The sequence below is a fragment of the Etheostoma cragini genome, chromosome 5, assembly GCF_013103735.1.
Source record: "Etheostoma cragini isolate CJK2018 chromosome 5, CSU_Ecrag_1.0, whole genome shotgun sequence".
Taxonomy (NCBI): Eukaryota; Metazoa; Chordata; class Actinopteri; order Perciformes; family Percidae; genus Etheostoma; species Etheostoma cragini.
This window is the reverse complement of record NC_048411.1, coordinates 27,872,317-27,882,253: the sequence shown is the minus strand read 5'-3', so window position 1 is coordinate 27,882,253 and position 9,937 is coordinate 27,872,317.

Below are 9,937 nucleotides of genomic sequence, written 5' to 3'. Positions count from 1 at the left end.
TTTCTCACCTCATGACCGTACGGCTGGGTTGCGGATAAAAGCAGTGACGCTGCAGGGATTAGGTAACGTACGTCTGCGGAAAGAAGCTTTCACTTTGAGTGAGCGAAAGACTCCACTGGTGACAAATATGAATCCACAACCTTTTTAGCATTTACGTCAAAGCTTTTGCCGATAATTTGATATCTAACAAGCAATGCAATAAGAGTACAAGAACATTGGCGTTCGGTATCCATATGTGTTGCTATTCCAGCATTGACATTGCATGTGTGTAAAGGTGCAAAATGAAAAATGTGTATAGTGAAAGACAGTAGCGGTGCCTGAAAAGTTATCCCAGTAGTTTACCAGGAACTATGTGTGAAAGAGAAGTGATGTTATGGTGCTCCTCGCGACTGCTCAGTCCCGTTCTGTCTGCTTTTTTTCCGTTAAGTTTGGTCCAAAACTCATAAGATTACTCGCTCAGCAAAACCTACCTGCAACGGAATGATCACATCACGTATTTCTTTCAGTAGTCTTGTAACCAGAGCGGCATCAGACAAGACAAGTCGTTGTGTAGGTTCATATTATCTTCAGATAGTTTAATCCAAAACGAGAACTGAACAATCAACCCAAAAGAAAACCAGATGGGAGATTTGATTGACTACAAAGTTCAAAGCCAAGTTTTGTGAACTTCAAGATCCTTCATTAATGACTGAAGCTGTCTTTAAGCTCACTGAGACCTCCTCCGACACTGTCAGAGGCCCTCTACGGGTCCCCGGACCCCTCTTTTGACCACAGCTGATCGATGTTGTGCGTGAATTGTGCTCTCCGGTAATTTAATGGACAATACATAAAGGAGCGTATATTTTTATCCGCGCTCTGCAGCGGCATCAAAAACAGTCACTTAACGAGGCAGGATTTATGGTGTTTGTGTAGCAAATTGGCCTTTGATGGTTCCCACGCAGGGCCGGCTGCTTCCCCACGGAGACTAATGGGGTTTGCTCTAATAGCGCCCCTCAATCTACGCCGCAAATATGAAACATGAGCTCACCGGCTCACAATTAGCAAAACAACAGAGAGAAACAAGGCACGAAATGTGGAGAAAGCGGAATTTATCGGAACGCTCCCTAACAGTTCATGTAACAAAATACAAGAGCTATTTGTTTTTTTCCACCCTCTCTCTTCCCTCCCTTTCTTTTAGGTAGTGTATGGGGGTGGGTGGGGGTGAAGTTAAACTGATAAATTAGACCTCATTTATTGGACAACAGTTGGAGTCGATACCCAGGGGCCTCTGCAGCGTGGACAAGACTCCAGAGCCGCTAATTGGTTCTCTGTGTGTGGATGGAGGTGGTGTTTGGTGAAGGGGGGGGCCGGGCTGGCAAGCCGGGCGGGGCATGGGAGACGAGAGAGAGAGGTGTGTTTGGCCGGCGCTGATGCTCACACACACACACACGCAGAGGCGGCTGTCTGGCGGCGGACTTCCGCGGCACACGCCACGAAACGGACAAGACAAGCGCTTGATTTGACAGCCGGGGCGGAGGGGTGGAGAGGTGGGAGGGGGGGCTGGAGGAGTCATGTATAGATTTTTGTGTCTGTTGTTTTGGCTTATTTGTGTGCTTCTTTTACTCAGTCAATCAAATTTAATTGACACCGCTGGGCTGGGGCCGGGGGCCCCGCGGCATGCTGGGATGACAGGCCTTTAATGCCAAAGAGAGGAGAGGAGGTTCTTCTGCCTGTGAAGGATGGAGGGGGAGGGGTGAGGAGGAGAGAGAGGGGGGTGACAATTCCTCAGCCCGTCAACAGCATTAATTGATATAACAACAGCAATGATGGATACTAATAAATACAACCTTTAAGAAAAAAAAGAAGGTAATTAGACGGCGTCCTGTGGTAAACACCATTTGTCTTCCACAGAGGCTTCAGACGGACACGAGGCGTTCGTTTACACGCAGATCAAACGCACCATTTGCATTTTGGCCTCAACGAGAAGACAACAGACAGTTTGTTCTCCTACAGAAACCAAACTCGGCCTTCAATGTTCTTCATCATGACCTAAAACTTACAATCACCAGATCTCTGCGTCCTTCAGTCATTATCCGTCCTCTCTCGTGCAAATATGTCAACCTGATGACATCACACAGTGTTGATATTACTGACTGGCACTGTTAATAGAGCGTCCAGACAGGTTACAGATTAAATGGACAACAAACAGGATTCAGGCGGAAAGATGAATCTGAATTAGGCTACAATGCACATTTATCTTTTGCTCTCGTTCTACCTTGCAGCCACACTGCTCTGGCGTTTCAGAGCGCCTAAACCAGAGACATTGTTCTGGTTTGGAATCTGCGAGTTATGTTGCAGTCCCAACGGCCACAAACTAAGACCTTTGGCAACGCTGACGCCAATGTTTTGCCGTCTGATTGGGTCTTGTTGGTCTCATTCTCTGAAACTAAGCTGCTAACGTTAGCATAGATTCGGCCTCCTGTTTACCCCGGCATGCGCAAGCCCGGCATACGAGAATGTTGATGAGATACCATTTGGGCATGTTAGTTATTCTCCTGGAGCTAAACACACTCAAAACTCTGCTTGAAAACCAAAACATAACAATGTAAATGTAGCGTTAAACTTGCCCCTCCCTCATTAGTTCTAGAAGACAGGGACCTCTCCAGTTGCCTCTCTGTCACACTCAACAAAATGTACGCTGCATTATTTATGTCACAAATATTAGCTGTAATTTATGTGGTTGACGTTGGACAGTGATGGCATTTGTATAGTATAGTATGATGTTGTGTACATAGACATCTAGCCAGAACATTTCAGCGGCCATCTCATGACTACGAGTCATTCATCAGCACCAGTCTCCTGCTGACTCTGCTAGCCCGGCCGTACACTTTTTAAAGGTCCAGTGTGTAATAAAATCTCTTTTGTCCTTTTTTATGAATATTGACCACCACTATCAATTCCTAGTATTCTAATTGGCTTAAAATTTTACATTTTGGGGTAGACTCTCCATAGTCATGCGCCATCATGAAGTACGCCATTAAGGAACATACAGGACGTAGGCTTCTGCTTCGCCTTTTGGGTTTTTGCCTCCACATGATAAACTCACAGGTGCTGCTAATGGGTATCATCGCTTTGCAGCCTTGGCAAGTTTGAAGAAGGAAACATGGAGGACCGCACGTTATCTTAATACATTCTGCTGCGGAGTGGGACAAAGAATTCGTAGACCACCGGCCCTCGGGGGGCGGGGGAGAGATGCATGTTTGGAAATAAGAGGCTGTTGCGGCCCGGCCTGCAGGTTAGTTTGACCAGCGATTAGACCGGCCGGAGAGGCCTCGAAACAATGCCAGCCCACCGGGAAAATTCACGACTCTCCGTATTGCCATTCCGCCTCGTGCACGTGTTCAAAATCCCAGTTTCAGGAACATGAGTCTTCTTCTTTGCCTAGAAAAAGCAAAAGGCCGGCTTTTTGAAGCGCGAGGGCTACCGTAGCTGTAATACGTACTTGAGTTACGTATGTATACACGATCTCTACGCTAGATGGGAGACATTCCTACACATCGGACCTGTCACTTCTTCTTTGGATGTCTGTTGCATGTAATACTCATTTCAGCAACAAGAGGCTGAAGTGCACCGCTACCCCATCTTCTGCTCCCTACTGCACGAGAAGCATTCGTGTTTTATTCCAGATGAGTTTTAATTTATCTTGAACACTCACCTGACAGGAAAGATGAATGCTTTTATTCACATTTAGAACATAACTTGGGGTCATGGTGCTTCCTGTGGCTCAAATGAGTATTACAACTACAAACACTTTAACCTGCCAAACTTTATTTCCACCTGTTTCACAGATGAAAACAGTTGAGTAACTCTAAAAATTATAGTAAAATTTTCCCCTCAGTTGTTCTTAAATCATACACACAGGAGAGAATATATTCCGATAAGATTTAGAAAAAGGATTACCAGAATATTCTTCTCACTTACCTCTCCCAGCTTCCATATCAAAGACAATAACACAATAATGGATTCCATTTACAGGTTTTATTAAAGCTATTGTTTATCCTATAATGTGACCGTTCTGCTTGTCAGTGAGGTTCAGTGTTTATATTATGAAAACAATATTGATAATTCAGCGGTAATATTGGCAGAAGTACAGATCAATACTTAGAGAAAACAGCCATCTGGTGAAGTTAGATTGAAAGTGATTTAGCTCTGTGAACTTTAAGACAGAAAAGACCAAACTGTTAATCATCAACTTGAAGGAAAAGTCCATGTATTTTCTTTCCAGAGCTTTCTGATTTCATCCTCTTCATTCCTTTATATAACATTACAACCACTCTTTATTTCAACCTTCAGCTTTCTGTTTCTGAATTTCTGTATCTGAGTCAAACAAGAACCACATCCTCACAAAGCTTTGCTGTTTATGAAACTAAAAAACAGGAATAGTGTTTCTTCTTGGGACCTAAAAAAGAAATCATAAGATCAGTTGAGTACAGTGCATAGCTCATCTATGGATAATTATACAATGCTGTACTGAGTCATTTTAATCCTCCTGGTCATTTGGACTGACATCGATGTGTTTACTTGGAAAGAGTACGGTGTCTTCTTTGTTACATCTGGGAGTTACAGATCAGGAACATGACAAATAAAGAGATTTATGTAGATTTAAACTTTGGAGCTTCTAGCTTTAACAAGGTCTCATTCTCTACCAGATTTGTTGTGTAGATGGACATGATTCCTAAAGAAAACATCCTAAAGTGTGTGATGTTTGAAATATTCAGAGCATTTTGTACAATATGGGAGAATAAGTAACCCTTGTGTTGTCTTCCTGTCGACCTGGAAATTTCAAAATTAAAAAACTTTTAATCAAGGTTATGGTTGACCCTTTTGTGGCTTTCCCGCAATGAGTTTGTCACTTCTTCAACATTTGTTGAGACTTTTGAAATTTTTGTGGGTTTTCCCCGAAATTTTTAAAGCTTTTTTTAAATATTTGTCTTATTTTTTACATTTATTATTTTTTACGAGATCTTTTCACAATTTTCTTTCACTTTTTAGTCAGTTTTATGGACTTTTTATTTTTTTTATTTTTTTTTTTACACTTTTTTTCAAGTTCTTTTACCAATTGTTTTTGCTCCAAATGCTATAAAATTTACAAAAAACACAAATTCAATGAAAGTAGTGAACTGATTATTTATTTAACTCGTGAGGAGCGTTGTTGGGAACTATCCACGTTACTTTTTGGTACATTTCTTTGAAAGAAACCCAAATTTTAGATATAGAAACTTTTTGGAAAGAGGTCAAATTTGACCTGAGGACAACATGAGGGTTAACAATAATTAATAAGACTTCCCTTAACGTAAGTAGATATATTTGTACCATAAATTCATAAAGAAAAGAGACAAATTAGTAAATAATGAAACCCTTATTATGTTGAATCAAAACCTGTCCTTGCATTAGATGCAATGTCTCCTGATGTAAATTCAGATGGATGTCTGTAGTCCCCCTGCAGAGCCAGCAGGGGGCAGCATTGCTTTGTTTAACCTGCTGAGCAGAAACTAAGAGACCTCCAGCAGCAACAGCAGCAGTTTTGCTCTTCAGCAGCCGTTTGGCATTTAGCTCTTTTGTCACGCAGTCGATTTGTTGATGCTGAGCATGAAAACAACAGCAGTGTCTTGTTAAAGTGTTTGTTTGGCCTTCAGACTATTTGTCCCCCGAGGACGGACTCACTCGGAGCCCACAGAGCACACATCATGAATAACCTGCAGTAAACTGGTGTCTTATTGTAATTTGCCTTTGTAATTGACAGTGCGCCCAGTTTCCTTGTCTGTGACCCCGGAGACGAGGACGACTGTTGATAATGCTTCTGGAAAATGTCAGAAACACACGAGCGTTAAACTCAAAGAGATGATTGATTTTTACTCTTCCCAGTGTCTTAAAAGTTGTTTGTGTGGAGGCAGGAGGTCTTTAGCGGAGATGTTCTTTGATAAAGTGCTGCTTCTCTCTCTCAAACAGACAGAAATAACAGCTACTTTACATTTTTGACCTGAGACACAGAGACACTTTGATTATGTCAGACATTGACTTTGTATTTCTATCAAATGTCACAGCAAAATCAGACGCACCCATTTCAAATGGATCCATCCAGTATACTGATACTGTGCTAAAACGAGACACTAATGAAGACTAGTCTATTTCATTTGAAAGGTCCCATATTGTGCTCATTTGCAGGTTCCTACTTGTATTTTGGCTTTCTACTAAAACTTTCATGAAAATCAACACTTTTGTTGATGCTTTTTATCAATGTTTTTAACTTTTTCCTAAATTTTTCTCCAAGTTTTCAACACTTTTGACACATCGAAATGGGACAACATGAGAGTTAATATGTAAAAAAATGTGTTATTTTTTCTCATACTATTTTGAAAAACCGGTCCCTATTTTCAAAATGGTGCTGAAGCAATCAAATCCAGCTGTAACAGAATGAGGTGTAAATACGTTTTGTTGTTAACTAAATATCATCCATATTATTGCAATAATAAAATGGTATTTTGCATTTGCCTTGTGGCTGCCAGCTCCAGCTGATTTAAATATTCCAATTTGATTTAACAATTTTTTTTGGGGGGGTTTTGTGAAAAGGAATTGCTCGAAATTCCCAACATTGCCAGAAAAGTCTCTGTCAAATGAAATCATGTCTGAGTAGAATCAAAACATTATTTCCTAAAACACGTTAAAAAACAAAATCCACTTGGCTTTCTATCTTGAAACACTGCATCTAGAAAAAGAAAACTTAGTTGATTTTGAAAGAAAACACGTTGGAAATAATGTTCTTGCACTGAGAAACTTGATAAGAATACTTTTTATTTTGGAAGGAACATGGAGCCAATATGCCAAATCCCCACCAGCTTTTCCTCGAGGGCGGGTTCCTCCTTTAAACAGAGCGTAAAGATCCCAGCACGGAGCCTTGTGTCATAACCGTTTGGGAGCAGAGAGGATTTGGTGTGTTTTGAGCCTCAAACCTCTGATCGCTCAGTCTGTTATCTCATCCTGAATGAAATAATAGTCAAATAAAACCCTCTCATTTTGCTGAGGGGTCCCCTGGGTGCCTCTTGAGGGGCCCTCAGAGTCCCCAGACCCCACTTTGGGAGCAGTTGGTTAGACCCATCTTTACAGGCTGCGGTAATGATGCTTGTTTGTCCAGCGGTCTGTAAATCACACCGACATTAGAGCTGTCACAGGATCCACTGGAGACACAGCAGACCATCACTAATACCCCCGAACCGATTTATACCACCAGCCGAACAAACAGAAAGAGACATTCAGTGAGGCTGCTGGGGAGATAAAAGTAGTTTTAAACCAATACAGACCATCTTTAACGGGACACTCCGGAGGTACACAGCAGATCCCTTAGGGTAAACACGCCAAAGGAGCTTTAAATGTAATTAAAAACGTTTAATTCAATTTTAAATAATTTGATCTCGCTGGCCTCCGCTGCGGGACCCAAAGGTTTCCACAGCTCACATCCTGAGACAAATGAAGATGCTTATTAACAGCGTTACTAATAAGTGTCATTAGCAGGCGTACTGGACTGATTTTAGATATGACGAGCAGTATGGAATAAAAATGAAATTGTCAGGAGGACATTTTAGCAGTCTGTCAACTAGTACGGTGTGAAACAGTGCACACTTCCTGTTTCCTAAATGAGCGCGAGCTCATTTGAAAGTTAAATGACTACAAAAACATATTTTTCTGTTGCTGACCCGCTTTACTATTCTTACTTTAATTACTGAAAACCCTAAACCTTGTCTGGATTTGTCAAGCGTAAGTCATTTTTTTTGCCTATTTTATTTTCTGTTCTTTGTCAATGATCAATGTTGATTCCAGTATTTTTATTTGAATTAGTTTGTTTCTTCGGAGAGAAAAGGCCTCCTCTCCTCTGCAGCGGTTTGTCTTTATTCTGGGCAGCGTTCTTCATTCATTACAGCAGCTTTACTGGGAGGCGAGCAGCTTTTATTGGCACTGCTGCCTGTAAAATCGGTCCGAGCCGGCCGAGAGACTAACCTTTAAACTGAGAGAGAGGGAGAGAGGGTTTGTTAGAGGAAAGATGGACGTTCAGACAGTAAACAGGAAGCAGTCCACCAACACACACACTGTCATTATTTCACACACAGGACGACTGCAGAGACACATTTTCAGCAGTGTGTGCGTGTTATGATATTTATTGGGAAGCGACGGCTCCTTTAACCTCACCCATCGACCGCCCAGCGCTCCCATTAAGGCTGACTGGGATGTCCACGGGGAGAGAGAATATTAGAGAGTGTGTTTGTCTTCGAAGGGGAATCTTTAAAAGGCAATAGGTTGTTTCTTGGAGTGTTTATGGGCTGATACTTCCCTCTGACTGCTTGTGCTGTATCCATTTAAACGCCCATTAACAACAAAGCACTTCTTATTCATGACATCATTGACTTTCTTTTGATCATAGACTTTCTCTGCTTACCTGAAACCTGGCAAGATCAAGGGGATTACATGCACCAAACCAAGCCACCTCACCCAGCTGCAGTATGTACATCCAGAAGCCCCGCTCCAAGGGCATGGAGGAGTGCTGGCTGTAATACACCAAAATTAGTCCTGGTCAAAGTTTTAATACCCAATGTCACCTCTCAGGAATGCCTTGCGATCAGTCTAACTGTGTTGGCTCCACTTTAGATTGTCTTTATTTACCATCCCACTAAAGCCTCAACCACCTTCATGTCTGAGCTATCTGAGCTACTCGCCTCTATCTGCTCCAGGTCTCCTTCAACACTCCTCCTTGGAGACTTTAATATGTATGTGGACTCCACCAGCTGCACACTAGCCACCACACGTCTATCTCTACTGGCCTGCCTCAACTTCCCACAGCATGTCCAAGGTCCCAGGCACACCAAAAGTCACACATTGGACCTTGTGCACTACACCCCTCCATCCACAGTACCTGGACCTTTCTGTCTCTGATCATTATGCTATCCTCTTCACTATCCCCTCCTCTCTCCCTAAGCAATGTACTACACGTACAATTACATTTCATAACATCCAATCACTGAGCACCCCAGCCCTAACAAACGTGTTGGCCACCCTTCTAACCACCAAAACAGCCCTGACCAGGGTGGACGCCATGACAGCTCGCTATAACACTAATATGTCTCTGAGCCTAGGCTTTCTTGCCCCCCTTAAAACCCGTTCTGTCTCCTTCACCTGTTCAGCTTCTTGGTACACCGCTGAACTTTGCTGAATGAAAGCCTCTGGTTGCAGACTGGAGAGAATTTATAAGACAACTGACCTCACTGTCCAACTGAAGGCCTAAAAAGAACATGCGAGTTGCTACAAAGAAGCTCTTTCAAAGCCAAGAAGAATTATTACACCACCCTCATTGGCAACCAGCAAAACCACCCCAAATTGCTGTTATTCACTATTAACCCCCTGCTACGCCTCCTTGACACCCACCAACTGCTGGGTGAACCTGATTGTTGCACCAAGTTGCTGGATTTCTTGAAACTTATCCATCAGTAACTCCTGCTGTGTGCCCCATCCACTTCTAATTCCAATCAACCACGTGACATTGCTCCCTCCCCTGCTCACCTGCCTCAGCGTTGCCTTTCCTCCTTCACACTTGGGGACCACCATCTAGTGGCCATGCTGGTCACCAAGGCAAAAGCACCCACCTGCTCCCTGAATCCAATGCCTACAGACCTGGTCAAACATGGTCTCAGTTTCCACTCTACGCCGATGATACACAGCTCTATATCAGCACCAAACAATCCACTCGGTGCCCCCTCCCTCCCTGGTCAACTGTCTGCATGAACCCAAAACCCAAGACAGGCTCCAGTATGTTCAAAGCTTTGCCCCCAGGGTCCTCACCTACACCAAGACCTGGCAGCACATGACACCAGCCCTCATCCATCTTCACTGGTTCATAATTAAGTTCTTCATA